We start from the raw sequence: 21278 nt of genomic DNA on the forward strand, positions 1-21278 counted from the left end.
AATTAAAATACACAGAATCAAAATTCCAAGTAAAAGCAATGATTAGATCTTAGAGTTTAATGTTATTATATTTAACTTGGTTTAGCTTGTTAGTTAAATAACCATTTCAATTTAGTTCTTATAACCATGATGTCCTATCTACCTCCCCTCACCCCAACTGGTCATGGCCCATAGCTGCCTGTCCCTGATCCTGGTTGTGCTGGAGGTTTCTTCCTGTTAAAGGGAGTTTTTCCCTCCCACTGTCGTCAAAGCACTTTCTGAAAGGTGGTCATGATTGTTTGGGTTTTTTCTGTCCTTTGTTCTTTGTATTATTGTAAGATCTTTACCTTACAACATAAAACGCCTTGAGACAACTATTGTTGTGATTTGGTGCAACATAAATAAAACAGAATTAAAGAGAGTACACGTGTGTCACATTAATTTTCAAGAATCTTTCTTTAACTGCTGGAATGAGTTCAACATGATGTTATAAGAACATATTTTACCAGAAGGTGGGGTATCAGGATGAATCATACCTTTATTGGAATGGTTAACGAAGAAATCAGTTTCAAAACTATGATTGATTGATTGCAATTGATTTAAAAAAAAAGACCCACAGATATATGCAAACATGTCTCTGCCACTTAAATAGGAATCTCAGATTGATAAAACAAGCCAGCAATTTTGTAATTATTCATATTCTGTCTTTGATTTTGATGTCTACCTATAAACACTTACCAGGATAAAAGAATAATTCCGTGTGTGTATATTAAACAAAATTTCCCAAACCAAACCAATTTTTTCCCATTGTATCAATGCGCACCAACTTTTTAAATAAACAACTTTTAAAAAGCTTACATTTAACATTGAAACATTTTGTCATTAATTTGTAGTAATCTGTCTTTTACTAACATCCTGTCTGTTATAGGTTTGTCACAAGACACATTCCAAACCACTTATTACTCTACTCATCCATGCTGGACCCAGCTCGTCCACATCCTCCACATCTGTTAACCAGCTTCCCACCTCTGCCTCTGTTTTTAATCTCTTCCACTCTCCTCCTTGTGTCCACAGCCACATCTAATAAAGCATTTTGCTTCCGATCATCCATGGTTAAAGTTGATTTGTTTCATGACTTTAATGCGGAAGATCTGTGTTTTCTCTCTATTTTTTTCCTCACTGGGAGGAGATGAGATGTGTCAGAGAGGGGAAAGAGTGATGGTTGCTCTGCTCAGTGTTGAATGCTGACATTATCCAGATGGTCCCAGGCAGATGTGCACAGTGAAATAAGAGGACATTGCCCTCCTCAAACAATGAACACAGTATGCTTGACAACGCCACCAATTTTTCTCTTGTTTTTTATCTGGAAGACCGTTGTGGCACTGAAATCGCAAGGGTGATGAGAAAAAACAGAGGGAGAATGAAAGTGGGGGAGGTACAGAGAGTGAATGTTAACAGATTATGAAGCCACAGACCAGAGGATAGAAGGCAGGTGTGCTAAACACATGATGCCGGTGGGAGTTCTGCCTAAGCAGATAAGAACTTTTCAAACAACGGCATACTATCACGGAATAATGCAAGAGAAGATTAGCCAACAGTATTCATCACCCTGCTTGGCAGATACAGAAAGCACGGTTCCAGTTGGAGAGTAATGATAATGAGAAAACAGAGTCATGATGTGTAAAATTAATTTCTCACTTTGAGCAGGGGTAACATGCAATCGTGAAAAATACAGCTTTGCAGTAACATACTGGTCCTCTTTCTAGGATCTGCCAAACACCACTGTTTCCGTTTGGCCTCAGACATTTCAGAACAGTCAATGAAACTGTTATTGCTGTGGTTTTCAAATCATCTCCCCAACCCTGTGTGTTAGACACCAGGACAATGAAGAACAATAAAAAAAAGTTTTATGTTGACTTGAGGCCAGTGTTTTTAATGTGGTGTCAGTCATTTTTACATCATCTTCATGGGTCCGTAGTTTCTGTTTACATTTTCTGCTGAAGTTGTGGTTAATTCTTGAAACTTGTTGGTGTACACATCCTGTGGAGCTTTTGTAGCCACATAAATACAGCTGATGGAAATTAACCTGATTCTTATGGAGAAAGAGTCCTATCCTCCCCATGTAGAGATATCTCCTTCCTTTGAACCCTGTTCTATGGCCTACCCTCATCGCTCTGTCTCCCCTATCTTCCCTTTTGGTCTTTGGTAAAAACAGGTCTCCAGCTGTGTGCAGCTGCTTTACAGGGCCTGACGACATGTTGCAAACTTCTGTTGCTCTGGTGAGCCAGTTCTGCTGTGAGGATGACATCCTTGTAACTTTACTTCCCGGATTTAAACTTCACTGAAAAGGAACCAGGGTGTCATGTGTTAATTATCTTTGTTTCGCACCAGGTTTATCTGTCTGCAGTAGCATATTATGAATAAATACAAGCTGTGTACCTCCAGTGTTCTTCAAAATGTGCAAGAGCACGCGTAGAGCGGGGCAGTGCTGACACAACGGAAATCTTATATGAAAACATATACACTGCAGGGACCACTAAGCTGTCACACACGTACCGGTGCACACATTCAAAGATACTGTAGATGGATGTTTGTTGGTGGCTTTGTAATGTCTGTGTTCTCTATGGAACCTAAACACATCCTAACTCTTCAATCATTTTATTACCACATTCTGCGCTATCATCACAGCACACACTAACACACAGGTCCCAGGACTACAGTGCTCAGACTGCTTCTGTCATTTTAACAAATGGCACCATCACAAAGGGAAGTGAAGCTATCATCACAGCCTCTACACCACTACTGGATATTTGTCTTTTCAAGTGAAAACTACAAGTAGGTGTGCTTTTTGATCAACTTGGGCCCCAGGTGGAATCACTGTCACTGAGTCGTCTCAAATGAAATGACCTCGAAAAACTTTTTGTTGTGTTGTTTGGTTGAGTGCATTCTCAGCGCAAACCCTGTCTTATGATTTCTTTTTGGATTAACGTTAACATTTTAGTGTTTGTATATGGTTTGATTTTTTGATTTCAAATGTAAGAATAGTTCTCCAAAAGGATTATGTATGCGGGTGAAAGCCAATTTAAAAGTGTGTTCTTTATAGACCTGAATTTATACCTACATTAGAACTACATTAAAATAGTGTTTTTGTGAATAACTGCATGAATACGGTTACCAGTTACTTTGTTAGGTATGGCTGTTCAGGTGGCAGTTAACACAGGTATTTGATTAGCCAGTCACATGGCAGCAGCTCAATTAATGTTCAAAACAACCTCCTGAAGTTTATATTACGCATCAGAATGGGGAAGTAAGTGACTTTGAATTGGACATGGTTGTTGGTGCAGGGCAAGCTGGTATTTCAGAAACTACTGATCCGCTGGGATTTTCTCACCCTACCATCTCTATGGTTTAGAGAGAACAGTCTGAGAAAGACAACATTTGTAGTGAGTAGAGGAGAATGTCCTGCCTGCTTTGAACACTTAGGAAGGCAAGAATATCTCAAATGACTCATTACAATAAAGGTATTCAGCAGAACACCTGGCAACTAGTCAAACCTTGAAGAAGATGAGCTACAGAGAAGACCACGCCTTGTGCCAGTCTTGTCAGCTAAGAGCAGGAAGGCTCACAAAAAAAATGCTCAAAATGGTTATTTGAACATAAGAATTAGTTCACTGCACATAAATGGCCACCACAGTCATCCAATCTCCAACAGCGCACCTTTGTTATATGATGGAGTGGGAGATATGCACATGAAGAAAAACAAAAACCTGCAGCAACTGTGTGATGCTATCATGTCAGTATGGGACAGCATTTCTTTCCAGCACCTTGTTAATTAATGCAGTTCTGAAGGAACTGTACTAGCAAGGCGTACTTAATGCCTATGCAAATTTTTGTGTTTAATTTATTTATCCCAGCCTGTCACCCTTAGCCTCTGTCGTATAGAGTGATGAACTTGTTTTTTTGCAGTACCATTGGTTGTTGCTTATAGAGATTATTTAGAATGAGGTGTTCCATGCCTGCTAAATAATAGGATATGCTAGACTACACAGTTGTATCACTTTTGCTTACAGGACCTCAATTGTCGCTAGAACCCTGCCATATTTATATTCATATTCACAGTCTATTATGAAATAATCACACTATATAATTTTGATTACTTATTTGGGATATTTAACAAATCAGTATGGGGTTAACCTCTAGAGAAGGTGTTATTACCACTCTGTCTTTAAGTGTTAATGGCAGAACGAAGGCCACAGAGTGGCTGGTCTTGCCGCCTGCTGACACCATTGTCCATACCAGGGAGAATTGATTTTCCATGAATGCTGAATGATGTGAAGGGAGTGCTGGCCCTCTGATGTCAGCACTCTGTCATCTCTCTCTCACTCTGCATTTTCTTTGTCATTCACCATTCTCCTTTCAGTTTTTCTTCTCCCCCATCTTTTTACCCTCCCTCTCTTTTCCTCACTCTTCCCCTCCCTGCCAGTTTTCCTCATGTTTTTCCTCGGCTTTTCTCTTTCCTGCTCTCTTGCCTTTCCTCAGCTTCTTGCTTCTCTCCCATCACGTAGTAAGTTCCATAGTCAATTTATATATGAACAGCTCATTAGTAATAATTTAATTATAAAGGAATCAGCTAAAGTAATGCCTTTCATGCCTTTTCCTTTGCTGTGTGATATTACAGAGCTGTTTTTTGAATGCCATGATGTGGTGTTAAATGGCACGCCAAATCTTTAAGGCTGGGCTAAGGGTCGAGTCTGAGTTGCCCTTAGTTGACCCTACACTGTGCAAACTGGCAAGTAAAAGACAAAAACACACAATTTCATCATACCATGCTGGCCTCATCTCTTTTTCTTTCTATAGCAACAGGAAGGGTGATTACATGACAAGATCATTATCCTAAAAAAGAGTCATATTTCCACTGTTGTCGTATTTTTGCATCATTCGCTTAATTTCACACAGTTGAGTATGGTAGTCAGTTTGGAACAACATGGATTTTATCTAGTTCATATTCTCCTTCGACCTTCTCCTTTATTGTCCTAATTAAAAAAAACATTTGTTGATTTGACAGTAAGTAGTTTGCATTTTGTTGGACTAAAATGAAAGTATCTGTTATGTCAATAATGGCTGAAATGTGGCTATAATGATTATACTTGTGTTTGCTATAAGTAGCTTAATAAATTGGTTCTTTAATAATCAAACTAAAAAGGAGGAGCACATTTTTTTAAATGCTATTAAGATTTCCTCTGATGTACGAGCACTTTTGAAAAAAAAACCCAAAACAAATAAAACAATCAGTGTGCCCTCTGTCTCTCTCTTCTTGTCTACTTTTATTCTCTTCATTGCATTCTCTTCATGCTTCCATAAACATATTAAAGGCATATATCACCAGGATCAAAATCAGTGTGTGAGAGGCAGCAAAGGGTTGATTTACTGCTCGGTTTCCTCTGTGTCTGCTAGTTTTATGACTGGGGTCGAGGGCCATGGACACAGGGATACATTTCTGACAAGGTCTCTCTATGACTACTGGTATTCTCGCCACTTTTCATGCCTTTTCACTCTGTTTGACCTCAGTGAATTGCAAGGCCACATGTTAATGCTACTATTGACTTAAACAGCTGAGTTTCAGAAGATATTGGATCCAAGGATCACCAGCTGCTACTGTGGTAAAGAGATGGCCATATTTATTCTTTAGTGGGTTGCCATAATGTTGCAACATTATTTCTAAATGTACTTGAGAGAAAACATGTAATGTACCAAAGAGTATGGGTCAACATCATGACAATTTCAAGATCGATCAAATTTTTATTTTTACAGTACTAAATTTACACTAAATTGTTTCTGCAATATTATGTTATTTTTAGTTTCACCATTTCTTATATTATCTAATTATTCTTTTTCTACTGCACAAAGATCAAAGGGTGTGTTTTCATTCATATACAAAATCTGGAAATGATTTGTGAAAAAGCTGGAGAAACACAGTAAATATACAGTACACATATAATACATGCAGTATAAGAGGGATAGCACACTCGTGGTTAAGTAATAAATAATGAACTTGATGATAACAATTCAGTCTTCTAACTTGTTTAAAAACACTTTATATGTTGATGACACTGATTTATTTTAGCTCTCTGAAAAATTTGGAAAACATTCTGAATGCAGTGGAAATTGAATTAAAGTTTTAATAAAAGTGTTTGACATACACCAACTGCCAACTGTTTTTCTTTTAACCAGAGCTTATCTTGGAAGGCTCATATAAACCATGTAAAAACAAAAATGCCCATAGAAAAGATATTGAATCTAAAAATATTATCCATACTCTATTGTTCCCTAACAGCTCCATATATGTATGGGGAAACATACAAAGTAAGCAGTAATCCAGTTTATATGCTACAGAAGAAAGCTACGCATATTCTATATGGATCAGATTAATAACAAGCCAATCCACATATGAGTCATTAAACTACAGATCTTAAAATGTAATGATTTACTTGATTTTACTGCACCAATAATGTAAAGCACAAAATAATTGCCTTCCAAATTGTATTGAGAGGTTTTTTTGAAATTAGAACGATAAAGTTTGAGCATAACCTTCCACAGGAAAACGCATGTTCAAAAAAGCATTCAAAAGAAATATAAGAAATTTAAAATATAAAAAAGATGTGTATCTGTAAAAGGGTCAAACTTAGAGTAACTGTGATGGGGAATTAATACTCACAATGTACATTTAGAAAGCTGCTTAAAAATCAGGTGGTAATCAAATGCACAATGGAACTATGTGATTATCACCGTTTATGTTTTTTTCTTTTTTGAATATTTATTTATTCTTTTTTTCTTTTTTGGTCTTTGTGGGGGGGTTTTTGTAAAATGTAATTAGAAAAGTGTTGACATTTATAATAAACTTTATGGGAAAAGATAGCTGTAACAAGCTAAAACTTATTACAGCCATTTCTAACTGAAGTTTTCCCATCTAAATTAATTATTTGTTGTCATCATTATTATTATTATTTTTTTTAAAGTTAATAATGACCCCAAATTTAAAAATTCCCTAAGCACAAACAGTTACAGGCTAACCATGACTACCCTAGAAGGACTAATCCCTGAATCACGATCTAACCAGTGAACATTAGATCTGTGCTTGCACACATGATAGAAGCAGTGCATAAAGAGCTTTCTATCCCTGTGATTTATTGTCTTTTTTATTCTTTCTTTCCTTCATTCATTTTTTCCTCTAACATGTTTCCATGTTTGGTAAAACCATATGAAGTTCTCCCCTGTCTTTCCTCAAAGTAAGTCAGTTTAACACACTCCATCCGTCAACCCTCAGTTAGTCCTTTAAACATCAGCCATATCATTCACAGTGTGATCACAGTGAAAAAGAAATTGTGGAAACTTAGATATAAGTGTAATGGCATGCTGAATGTATTTTGTTGAAAAGCCATAAATGTTACACGGTTCACATGTGCGTAATCTGTTTATATAGTCAAAAAGTGTAATTGTGAGTAATTTATGTGTAATGTTTGTGAGTATGGATCATATTTCATTTACAATCTGAATTATACAGACTTGATGTTATGAAACTAGCTGATGACTGACTTGCAGAAAGCTGTGTCTTCTGGCTCTGCTATCATGTTTTTCCCTTGTCCCTGCTCACATATACATGTAAGGGAGGTTAAGCTATTTATTTTTGTGTTAATTCTGCCTGACATTTACAATTACCACTGTGTTTGGTTGCAGCCAGGCCTGCTTGAATAGGGCTGTTGACTGTCAAACTTGGTTAGATCTCCTTAGATCTCAGCCCTTCTTTCATGGGGACCTTATTGTTTTTGTGTGCGGAGGAGGGAAGTACGTGTGCGGAAATCCTTGCTCCTAAGTGTGCTCTTTATTCTATTCTATTTTAGTTCTAAACGAATGTGTAGGGGCAAGTCTGGCCAAGCTAGATGTGCTTGTCAGTACAACTATAGGGGTCATTGTATACCTAAATCTACCAGTGGGCAAAATTTAGTCACTGTTCCCAAGATTTCAAGGTGCTTCATGCTAAAAGAAGTAAAAATGAAAGAAAAGTAGAAAAACAACATGGAATATAATAAAAAAAAAAAAATATTGAGGTAAGAAATAAAAGCTTAAATGTACCTTCTTCTTGTAGGTCAGAATCAAGTTCGACTATAACTTGCGAGATGGATCTATTATGGACAGATAAACCCAAATAAAAGAGGTTAATTTTACCTGCCATGATCTATCAGTATAAATGGACAAATGTTGTAATAAAGCACATTTTTATACTATAACAACAAGAGCTGCAAAACATTTTTAACCAGAGGCATTTTATGTTTAGTGGGACATTTTTCAGTGGACCTTTTGTCAGTCATGTCAACATATGCACCTGCATGTTTGTAGTCCCAGTGAGGACCTGCAAGAGACTGGATGCTTCTCATGGCTTCAATGAGAAATGATAAAACCTTCCCTCTTCCGATGATTGTCATAAAAGGAAAAAGACATTAACAAGCTAGGCAGTATCAGCTGGCTTGTCATGCTCTCTGATTCAGACTTCCTCTCCAGTTACAGCCATTCGTGCAGTTCAGGGAAGTGGCTGCCATAATCCACTAATGACATGAACAGTTAGCTGAAGGACAGATAGACAGACAGACAGACTCTTGGGGACTGTCAGAAATGTCTGTATTGATTTGGTAATATGAAACTTTTTCCTAATGGAGGCATTATAATGTTATTATGGTATTATTGCAGGCCACTGGAAGAGCAAACCTAACATTTAGGGGTAAAGAAAGACTCTTTTTGCTTTAGTGATCCCCTATCTCTCTTTCTCTGTGTGTGTGTGTACATATAGATGTTTATAGGTCATATAGCACTGACTCATTTTATTTTTGATTTCTATTTCAAATTCCCAAAAGATGGCTGACTTGGGATTGCCTTGGGGTTCCCACAGACGACCTGGAGACAGTGGCTAGGGAGAAGAAGTTCTGGACAAATTTGCTTTGACCTAGTCCTCCCATCAGTGGCACAAAATGACAAAATGAATGCATGGAATAGAATGCATGTTCTGCTTCATTTAAAGGTATTAATAAGTAATAAGGAGAAAAACCATCATTTGGAAAGTGAAACAGAAGTGTTAAGAAGCACAAATGTCAGATAAAACTGTAAAAATTAAATACTGAAAGGGGCCAAACTGGCAGATGAGTCACAGACAAAACAGAGATGCATACACACTCGGGGCACTTTGCCTACTTTCCCCTATACCAGCGCTATGGTTATCAAGGCTCTTGTAATGATGTGATGGTCTGCTAGCACCCCAGCCACTTTAGATGGAAAATATGAAGCGATCCTCCAAAAGGTCCAGCTTGATCAAACGCACGCATAAACTCTACCTCCTAGTCTCTCTCTGCCTTCTTTCCAAAATGAAAGGTGGCAACACCAGGAGGAATATTTTCATTGTATTAAGAGGATTCATTTACATACCCTGGTCCTCATCAAGCCTGTAAGCTCTAGGAACAAAATATCTAAAGGGATGATCACTTCATCCCACTGGAAAGCCCTTCCTCCTTCCTCATAAGATGGAAGAATACTGTCAGTGGTGAGGAATGTGAATCAAGGTGGACAGTATGAGCAAAGGTCATCAACATTTGGTTGTCATTAAGGCTGCACCCAGCTCTCCATGACAACATAATAAGCTTTTGTTGCAGAGAAGATGCAGTATATAGTGTAAGTACGATGGATGCTTAGATCCGTGCTATAGGTCACTATGTAAATGTGAGGTGCTCCAACACTCTAAATGGAACAGGAAAAAATATTTGATAAATTTATTCCTATGAGATTTAATTATTTAAAGTAACAAAATTTGGAAGGAATCTTTGAAACTAGTCATACTTTTACACAATTATAGACTTAAAGCTCTGTCTGTAGAAGGGTTGAATTTTAATTTTAAGGTATTGAAAGAAAAAAAGTGCTCAACAGGTTTCTTCTACACTAAAAAAATACATATTAAATTGTATCAAAATGTATTCATAGTGTACATTCCTTGTATTTTTAACATTCTGCTTTAGGAGATTCCCACAATGTTTCAACCAGTCAAGAAGTTAGGTTTCATGCAGCATGGGATTGCTGTAGGAAAAACAATTTGCTGTAAAAACCCATGAAGTCTACATTACAGCTTGTCACTCTTCACAGTACAATTGTGATTATCTAAATAAAGCTTCTCTCAGGAAATCGGACCTGGGCTTTTATTTAACGCCAACAATTTCAAACTGTTTTAGTCATCTCACCTCTGCAGAAGTTGGGAATGTCATCTGACAGCCTCAATCCCTATCTGGGTGAGATCAGAAAGTAGTCATCACATCCCAGACCATCTGTTTACACCAAGACAAGCCGCAGAGCTCTGACTCGGGGATACCTAACACCGCCAGACAATGCGGCTGAGTCCCAGTGAAAATAGCAGACATTGTGGGGTGGCTGCCACAGCTTTTTAGAATTCTGATTGCACATAGTCTAAACAATACAAATGGAGAGGGGTGCTGTGGAGGGAATAGTTATGGATAAGCTGTTACAATGTTGCCTTATTGAGACAGCGTTTTCCTTTTTTAAAGAGTATGTAATACAGTTTTATTATTATTATTATTATTATTATTATTATTATTATTGTTATTATCACCACCTTATCATGGTGGAGAGGTATATGTTTCTGCATGGCTGCAGGAGCTATGGTGCAATTAGCCCCTAGTTAGCGTCTCTTTAGGCAAATTGGTCCTTAGTGCCTCTGTGAAGGGCCAGACTAAGAGCCATTCAGAAAAAAAAACTCCCATGATGAAGAAGAAATCAAGGGACATAGCTGCCCTGTATGGAATAGAGTTACTGGGGCCCCACCCTAGAGCCAGGTCCAGGGGGGAAGTGTTTGTGGGAGAGTGCCTGGTGCCTGAATGGTTGGGCCTAAGCCTATGAAGCCTGGCTGGGCACAACCCGAAAGCAATACATACACTGTCTGGAGGGGCCAAAGGGGTCCGGTGTTTAGTGGATCAGATACCAGGAGCATGCCTGTGGACCTCCTAGGTTTCAAGCATGTCCTATCAGGAGAAGGCCCTGGAGCAGACCCAGGACACGCTGGGGAAATTTGATCTCTTGAGCCTCGGTTTCACCGTGGATGAGCTACAGAAGGTAGCTGGGGAGAGGGAGGTCTGGGCATATCTGCTCTGACTTAGACCCCTAACCCAGATGTGCAGCAGAAAATGGATGAAGTGGATTGTTCCTCTTCTTGTTTGCATTATTATTATTATTATTATTATTATTATTGTTGTTAGTTACAACACAGGTCAGAATTTTGTGTGTTGTTTTCACTCCTCCACACCTGGGGGTGGCATCGTACATTATTCATGTTGTATATGTGAGTTCCAGGTGGAGGCCAACCATTGGTTGAAGACTAAATGAGACCCGTCAAGACCGGCTTGCCCCGCCTACATCCAGCTTGTGTGTTCAGTTGTGAACTGTGTGTGATGAAGTATAAGAGCTTATTGAGTATATATTGTAAATGTTGTAAAGTCTCTTTGTTGATTGATCTGGTAGCTGTAGGGGTTGTTTAGGTTAGGGAGATAGGTTAGAGGCCTCTATTTTCTTTTGGATCTTTATAATAGGTGAGTTCGTTCTGTTTCCTTTCTAGAATGTTTTGTTTTTTGGAGACTGCTTAATATTTTTAACCACCTTTACTATGGAACAGTGACTATAAGAGTATTGGGACTATAAGAGTATTGGGAGTTTTGTTTTTGTTTGTTTTTGTTTATTTTTATTTTCAGTCTCAGTTATTCCTGCTCTGTGCTTGCGAGCATCTGCTTGCGAGATATTGCTCAGGGAGTACCCAGTTTTGTATTATATTGTAGGTATTGCTGTAAAAGGGTGCGTAGAACACCCACAAGGACAACTATGATGTCGTTAACTGTGTTCCATTCAGCTGGAAATATTGGCCAGCTGAGTGAGACTTTTATCTCTGGTAGAAAGACTCATTGCTCTTTTTATTGTAGAGTCTCACCCAATGGTGCTTAAGGAAACCCAGGAAATCAAGTTAAGTCGTGAGAATGTCACTTTCAACAAAGATGTATGTTCCTGGACAGGATTTTCCAAGAACAATATTACTACAGCGAGGGATTTATTGTTTTTGTTTGGTTTTTTTGTAGCGGTTTGTGTGTTTCCCCCTTTTTTTTCCAGCACATCTCTCTTCCAGACACACTCCTCCATATTATCCGAATGGTGAGGTCATGTTCTCATTTTCTTGCTCAAATCAACAGCATGCTTTCAATCTGTACCGGCACATTGTCCATGTACAGTTTATGGTAATTTCCAGGAAATGTTTTACTTTGAAAAAAAGTCTTACATTAGTTGGGATTTTTCTTGTTTATTACATTTATTTCTTAATTTTCCAACACATTTATTCATTTTAATATAGCTGCTGTATGCCTTCCTACAACTGGTTGAATCTGTGAGTGTTTGTTGGCTCAATGAAAAATGTTTGTATCAACTCTCAACTGCATTGTCTCTACTAAAAACACTTAAAATCTGTCTTTAAATGAATGAAAGGAAATAACATATTTCATGATTGATCATCACATGACTTACTGCAGACATAGCTTGCCTGAATATAAAACCTTATAATAAACTAATTTCCACTGGGTCAGCCAACAAAAACAGACATTAGCAAGCTATTGTCTCATTCTCTAGCTACATTATTCCCATATACTGGGTAAATCCCCCTTTGGTGTAATTGCATGTAAAAGCCATTATCATCTGGGTCCATGCTAATCATATTTTGAGGCTGGGCTCTGGGGTAATTGTTGAACTTTCTGTCAATGTGTGGAGATAGAAATGCAATCCTGGCACTGGCATAGTTGCAGCTGCTTCCCTTTTCTGGTCTGAACCCCTAAACCACTACAGATTGCCTTTCATTCTGCCCTACAGCAGACAATGGAGTAGAGTTAGGTTCTTCAGATCATTTGGCGTTTTATTCTTGTTACTGTACCTTGAGAGTTGGCACCTCATTCCTTGGGATGAAAGATTGACTCCATCATGTCTCAGCTGCGGTGGAAAGAGAACGAAAGAAAGAAAGGCCAGCAAGAGGAGAATGAAGGGAGAGAGAACAAAGGGAGTGGAGAGCGAGATGGAGAGTTTCAAGTTAACGCTGTGTATGGAGACAGCTGTCTCGGAGCAACTCACTCTTTGGAAACACTTACAGGCTCATCAGTTAAAAGAGCTGCACCTGCAGCTATGCTTGTCTTTGACTGTGTGAGAGAGATGTACTCATGCACATGTGTCACTGTTAAAGTGTGTGGAGCCAAATTTGTACGTAGGAGAAATTACATTTTTGGAAACATTGACTAATCTGTATTTACATTTCTGCATGCACAGTTTACATCTGTTGCACGAGTACTATTGTATACTTTAGATTTCCTTTCACTCAGCCTCAACTGGCTGTTTCCAGAATGCTTTTACTGATCACGTTATAGGCTGATATAGTAAAGGCCCATACAAACAATGAAATGTTTGACTGATAATGCCATTTCCTGACATTTGTTCAAATATTCTTTGGACTTAAATGTTAACCAGGAACTCAATGTTTTGTTCTCAACATCATTTTTGGTAGGGTTACAAAAGCAGCAGCAACATTAATCATAAAATGCACATAAGTGAATGTAAATGAAAACATTGTTAAAAAAAACAAAAAAAAAATGTTTTATATTACTTTTTTTTGTTTTGGTTAACATAAGAATACAGGTGTTACCACTGGCTGGACAGCAACTGAAATGTAAATGGTCACAAAGAATCCCTGTAGAACTTTCAATAATTTTAATATGTACATACAAAATGTGAACAAATATATTCATAACCACCAAGTCTCATGAAACATTCATCACAGGGAAAGGCGGTAATGATGCTGGCATCGCATAGCTTGGGAAAATATATGGCTCCTAATTACTATGCCATCAAGCATATTTGGTCTCTCAATTTTTCATACATAATATGGGCTTGAATCACAATCAGAGGCAGGTTTGTGCTTTGTCACTTTCTCTGCTGATCCCAGAAAAAATATTTAAACCAGACATTTAAGAGGAAAAAAATCATTGGATATTCTGAGATTTATTGATATATGTCAGCACTATATTCACAGCGACAGAGGGTGATATTGTTTAATGATTTATAGGTATACTAACTCTTTCTAAATGTTTGCTTTAATGTATGTATCTAGTGACTAACCTTCCACACAGGCTCACAGTCATTATCTACATACATATATGGTCAAGTAGTAATTGGGCGATTAATCAAGACTGAAACATAAAGTAAACTTAGCACAAAAAGTAAGGAAATTTATGTTTGGTTGATTATTTTTATGCTTCTTGGCAATAAATCTTTTACTCCTGGAAGCCCTGTGTATTTCCACTTAAATGGTGCCATGTTTGTAGAAAAATGCATTTGTGGATTGACCAGCAGAGTTGAGTATATGGGTTGCACCTAGAAAAACTTGCCAGATCTTGTCTGTCAATACCAAACAGTTCATTCTGCTTTTTAGTCATGTTTTGAGTTTCTTGGTGCTGACAGTCAGGTGCCTGATTAGCAGCACTACTCTAAGCATGCCACGTTTGATTGATCTGGATAGAGGCCGTGCATAAAGGGAATTTCGAGCTGGTGGTCCATAAAACCAAACTGCAGCATTATTTGGAGTGAGCCCTAGCTCAAATTCAATGCCAAGTTCATTGTCAGAGACAAAGTGGGGATCCCATGAAGATTCAACTTAAATTAAATTTTATTTATATAGCACCAAATCACAACAACAGTTGCCTCAAGGCACTTTATATTGTAAGATAAAGACCCTACAATAAGACAAGATGACACCACAAGAAAACTATTTCTTCACCCTGCTAGCAGAGACTGTACGCAGTTCATCTCTGGTCTCTTGGGGCTGCCAGGAATCCTGAAATGACTGCCCTTAGCAATCAGTTTTGTTTGCGCTGGTGTCAGCGCAAACAAAACTGAATGTAGAGAAATGTTATGTTGAACAATGAGTCCTGATTCTGCCTATGGTACTTCGTTCATAGGGTTAAATTGTGGAGAAATCATGGAAAATGCTGCACCCATAGGGTAACAACTTTTGGCAGGAGTATGACGGTGTGGAGTGGCATCTCCCTCACTGGAAAAACAAGGCTTGGCATTGGAGACAATCTTAATGCAGAGAAGAGATTTTGGAATCAGCGGAATATCTCAAAGATGATGCTCATTCCCATAAAGCAGGATTTTTCAGACACTACCTCCAGAATTTGGGAGTGGAAAGGATGGAATGGCCTACCTGTAGTTCCTGCAGAACTGTTTATGCCAAAGTGACCAACACAAGCCCAATGGCTGAAGAATGGGATGCCACAGCAGTGTGTAACCAAGCTGATGACCAGCTTGAGGAGGTGGCACTATGCTTTTGTAGCTATGTGTGGTTCTTCTACATGCTGGGACCTACTTTTGCTAAATAAATACATTTTTAAATGACCAATATGTCTTATTTCCTCAGATTTCAATTATCGAATCCAATAAAGAACACCAAACAAGAGTCAATAGCAAAATAAGCTACTTGGCATTGGCTGAGAAGATCTGGCCAGTTCTTCATGAGTGCAATCCACAAATAGGAAATAAACAGGCTTTCCAAATGTTTTTTGCCAAGAAGTTACTGCAAAGGAATAATGTACGAAATATTAATTTAGTTACTTTTTGTGCTAAGTTTATTTTTTAAGATTTTAACATCTATTTACATATCATATCTTACACAAATAAAAGACAAGAATAAAATACAACTGTGTGTGTGTGTGTGTGTGTGTGTGTGTGTGCGCGCGCGTGTGTGTGTCTGTTTAGGTGTATGTTTATGTGCATGTATGAGTGACAGTTCTGTGAACTGTTGCAGATGCAGCAATCAAGTGATTTACAACAATGGCATAAACTTCCCTGTGCTGTATATGTAGCAAAATGGTATTGTAAACTGTTTTACCGGTTTAACCCATGAAATTACACCAACTGTCAAATAAAACTCAAACTGGAACTTGGAATTATATATATATATATAATTTTATAATGAAGTATTTGTGTTTATATTTAAAGCCAAAGAAATGCCAACCACCCGATAAGGTTTGTTCCCTTCTGAGTTGGTTCCCTCTTTGACCTAGTGGAGGGGTGGTGTAATAAAGCATAAAAATAATATAGGGTGAAGTTAAATTTCAATATAGATGCCTCAGTATTAATAATCAGAAGGCTTTAGAGTTTATGTCTTCCTACACACGCACAAAAATCCCCCCAACTTATGGGCAAGAAAGAGAAAATAAACCAAAACAAAATACATGGTATGAATATTTTCAGATTGGTTACATATGGTTAATGTCTGCTATATGAGTCCATTATGATTAGATGCACTGCATGCATTTATTTAGGCAGCCTGAGACATTATTTGACAGTTAAAAACTCAAACAACTGTAAGCTTTTCAATGTGCAGTAAGTCACTCAAAGAACTCCAAAGGAACTTCAATTTAAACTTCTATTTAAGTCCCCAGTGCATGGACACATACACACACACACGCACACACACACACACAAAACCCTGAAAAACAAGGGGCAGTCACAAAAATCAAAACAATGTTGGGTACCTCTTTTTTTACTTTGTCATGCAAAGGTCAATTTGGAACCCTATAAAAGAAAATCTACACACATGAACTTTGCAATCTGCTTCTGATAATTCAAATTAGCCAGCTCTCAATTAATACCAGAGTTAAGCTACAAACTATTGAGCAGTGCAGTCTAATTCTTTACTTTTAAAAAGATGAGGACTTGATGTATATACTTGTCTGTGTGTGTGTGTGTGTGTGTGTGTGTGTGTATCTAAGTTTTGGTGAGGGCTCACTGAAAGTCTCTTTTTTTGACATATTTAGATTCTGTCACCAGGGTGGGGTTGTATGAAAGTCATAATATCTTAAAGCTAGTCTGCCGAGGTTAGTACGCTCAACAGGATACACAAAGACCCACAAACATACTCATACTTTTAAATAATAGGCTGGTCATCAAGAGGCTCCAGGAAGCTTCCACAAACGTTACACAGCGCTGACAGACAAAGTCTAACCAGATGACTGGAAATGAGGCTGCATGAATAGCTCTGTTTTCTAAATACTGCATTCCCATACAACAAAACGTTCCTTTAACTAATCCTAACAAAACACTGACTGGAAAATTTATAATAAAAGTTCTGCAATCCCAAATCCATTAGGGGAAAATGTAGCATATGATATGAAGACTATTAGTGATGCTACATCAAACTGAAAAAAAGTCATACTGCTGCTACATTTGTAGCTGAAATGACACTATTTTTTTTTTTTTTTTAAAGGTTTTCATAGACTGTATGCACTCACCTCAAAAAATAAGGATACTTCATCATTTGCTAGCTTGTAGACCACTTTTGGCCCACTCTTATTTACAATGTTGCTTCAGTTCATTGAGGTTTGTGGGCATTCATTTGTACAGAGCTTGTTTAAGGACCTGTCACAGTATTTCAGCATTTCAGGGCCATTGCAACAGCTTGATTCTTTTGTTTTTCAGCTGTACTGTTATAGATTTGCTCTTGTGCTTTGAAATTATTGTCCTGCTTCTTTACCCAGTTTCACCCAAATTTAAGCTTATTCTCTATTGGCCCTTACATTTGACTCTAGAATATTAGGTGGACAGAGGAGTTCATAGTTGACTGCATGATGCCCTGGTCCTTTTGGCTGCAAATCAAACCAAACTACAGAACTATGCTAGATAGTTGGTATGAGGTGTTTTTGCACTGGGGTCCACTGTGGTGCAGTGGCTAACATTGTTCCGTCACAGAAATATGGTGATGGATGCAAATCTAGTCTTGGACCATTCTGCATGTTCTCTCCTTGTTTGTATGGGTTCTCTTCAGGTACTCTGGCTTTTTTCCAAAATCTAAAAACCTGCATGGGTGTCACGATCTGGGAGCCAGATCGTCAGGAGAAGAAGGACTTGGACCCAAACGCAAGCACGGATGGTAGCGTAGCTGTGAGAAAGTTTTTTAATAAAAAGCAAAATACAAACCAAAGCAGAGCATCGCTGGGAACTACGCTAACAAAAACCTAAACTGGGAACAGCTGCAAAATAATAACGAAAGGAACAAAAACCTGCAACGTGGAACCTGGAACACGGAGAAAAACACAGCAGAAATACAGGGAAAGACGAACCAGCAACTAACAGAGGGAAACACAAGGTTTAAATACACAGAGGGATAATGGGGGAACGAGACACAGAAGGAGAACACAGCTGGGAGTAATCAGACATGACAAGACCAAGGGGAAGCAAAACTCAATACACTGACATAGGACACAGACTTTCAAAGTAAAACAGGAAACATAACAGACGCGGACTTGACTAGGTGAGACAGCAACCATGGAACACAGAAACGAAAAGACTAGAAAAGACAAACAATGACAAAATTAAAGTTCAATAGTAATACAGAAACAAAACACTGGGTCACAGACCCAGGGCCGTGACAGTGGGTTAGGTTAACTGTTGATTCTACACTTGTGAATTTAGGAGTGTCAGCCTTGCGATCAACTGATGGCCTATTCAGGGTGCACCCTGCCTCTTGTCATGTGGATATGACATAGTCACAAAATTACACATGACCTGTAATATACACTTTTAAAAAAACATGGAATTTGTCAGTAACCATGTAACTGAAGCACTCCACAAAATTGTTTGGTGTTAACATTTCCAAGAAGCTCTATAGGAAAGCAAGACATATGTTGCTGAACTTTCTGTTCCGACAGGATGAATTGTCCCACTGGCTCTCTGAAGGAATATAGTGCTGGATTACAGGAGTGTACAGGCCCGGTGTTAATGTTTAATGTGTGCCTCGGGGCTCAGTATGCTTATTACAGAATGGTCAAAGCAACTGCTGCATTTCAAAAGGACTGGTGTGTGGATAGAGCTGTTTATACTGTACTGCAAAATCTAAACTGTATAGCCATTACAGAACGTTTGTGGCTGATGCAACTGGCATGATGTCTGCTTCTTTAATGTGTGAAGAGTTGGCTTGCTGGATTTTCTTCGGGTATTTTCTGATTCATTATTGATGTTTTAAGGCTGCCGGTTGCACATATAAAGTTGCAGTTGTTGTGCATATGAAGAACTTGGTGGCAAATTCATGAAGTCATTGAGAAAGGGAACAGTGAACTGAGTTTGCAATCATTTACACTTGTTGTACAAAAAGATATTAGAGATATTTAAAAATATTTATTACACCAAACAAAATGACATTATTAAAACATAAAAACAGTGTTAATTAATTAATCCAGCAAAGGTTTGTATGGAGAAAAGATAAATATAAAATGTAATTAAAGCACTGATTTTGACAGAAACAAATATCAACTTTGTTGCAAACAAAGTGTAGTGAAAACAGCATTTAGCATCTGCTTTAGGCTTCCAACACTTTGACTGGCAGACAGACGGTCATATTTTTACATCTTTCAAAATCAAAAAAATCTAAATCACATCATCATCAATCATCAGTTCTTACCATCTGCACTTACCATCATATGATGTTTATCACTGTGATATACAGGCATTTGAAGACTTTTACAGAAAGACAAGCAGGGGACATCTTTTTGCTGAATGAGTAATTTTACTCTGGATACTTGGAGCACAGTTTGTTAGTAATACAGCTTATGTTTTGTGAGTTTTATTGGTAATACTGCTAAATAAATGGTCCTAAAAATGCTTCCACCCGTTATTATCCTCACCATCGTAAATAGTAAATATTCAGAAGATCGTTAAGGTCAGCTACCATTTGTCCCCAGGAAAGTAACGTGACCGTTGATCCTGATTTTGTTGAAATGCAAAGATTATCTAGTACAAAATAAGACAGTACTTTAAAACAGTAAAAGGGCTTACTACATGCATATATGCCGGTGCATGCAGTGTATAACTAGTTTTAATTTTGTCCCAAATTGGGCTTCGTTTCATTTGTTAACATTCGTGAATATTCAATTTTTAAGAAACCTCATAGTAGAGAATTATGTGGTGTGTTAGGTATTCCCCTCATATGGAAAAGCAAAGCTTGAGTGGAACAATATTGATGATGTTTGTTTGAATAAAATTCTAAACATAAACAAAACTGAAAACATGTCATGCACTCAGCTGCCTGTTTAGTATGAGCTGTCATTAGGTGATTTGACATTGTTTCTAAATATGCCAGGCTTGGCTCTTGTTTGTTATAGAGTAAATCCAACCAATTCTTACCCTGACCATATTAATGACTGCCATATGATTAATAGAGGCAATAAATGATGGACCACCATGACTGAGAGGCTGAAACTGGATAGAAGTTATATTAAAAAGTTTTATCCAGATTTTTTGGATTATTTTTGTTAACAAGTAACAATGACAGTGGAGTTCTGTATTTTACCAGAAGTAAGTAAGAAGAAAGACCCATATCTTTTCTTTACTTTTCCTTTTTGTTAAATAATATAAACTGTGGCTTTTTGGAAAACTATACTGGCTGTATAGTATGTTAACGTACAAAAATTATCAACTGACCACGTTTTTTGAATATATCATGACCATAAACATTCATTAGTGTGAATTTTATTATACTATATAGTTTTAGGTTTTCAAAGAGGATATATATATATATATATATATATATATATATATATATATATATATTGTATGTTGCCAGATGTACACAAATTCATTTTTACATGAATCAGTATCTTCATATATTATGGAATGTTGTTTAGGAATCTTTCTCTCTCTTTCCATCTATCTATCTATATCTATCTATATCTATATCTATATATATATATATATATATATATATATATATATATATATGTGTGTGTGTGTGTGTGTGTGTGTGTGTGTGTGTGTGTGTGTGTGTGTGTGTATTACAATTAAAGTCTGAATATATAGAATGGAACTTGAATATATGGAATCAAATGAAAATATACTGAATGTATCCAAAGTTTACACACACACACACACACACACACACACACACACACATAGACACACATGTATGTGTTCTTTCAAGGCAAAAACTCAAGTGAAGTAACTGGCTTGTTTGACTTATGAAAGTTCAAAGACACTGTGGCAGGGAACAAAATGAACCAGGGGAGCAGAAACACAGGTGAACAATTTGTTGATTAGACACAGGTGGAACACAAAACCAAGTCCAGATGTAAAAAATAATACAAACAGCACAAATAAAACACCGAGCTAAACATAATTTTAGA

The sequence above is a fragment of the Neolamprologus brichardi genome, chromosome 16 (genome assembly GCF_056152115.1).
Source record: "Neolamprologus brichardi isolate AB-2024 chromosome 16, ASM5615211v1, whole genome shotgun sequence".
NCBI lineage: Eukaryota > Metazoa > Chordata > Actinopteri > Cichliformes > Cichlidae > Neolamprologus > Neolamprologus brichardi.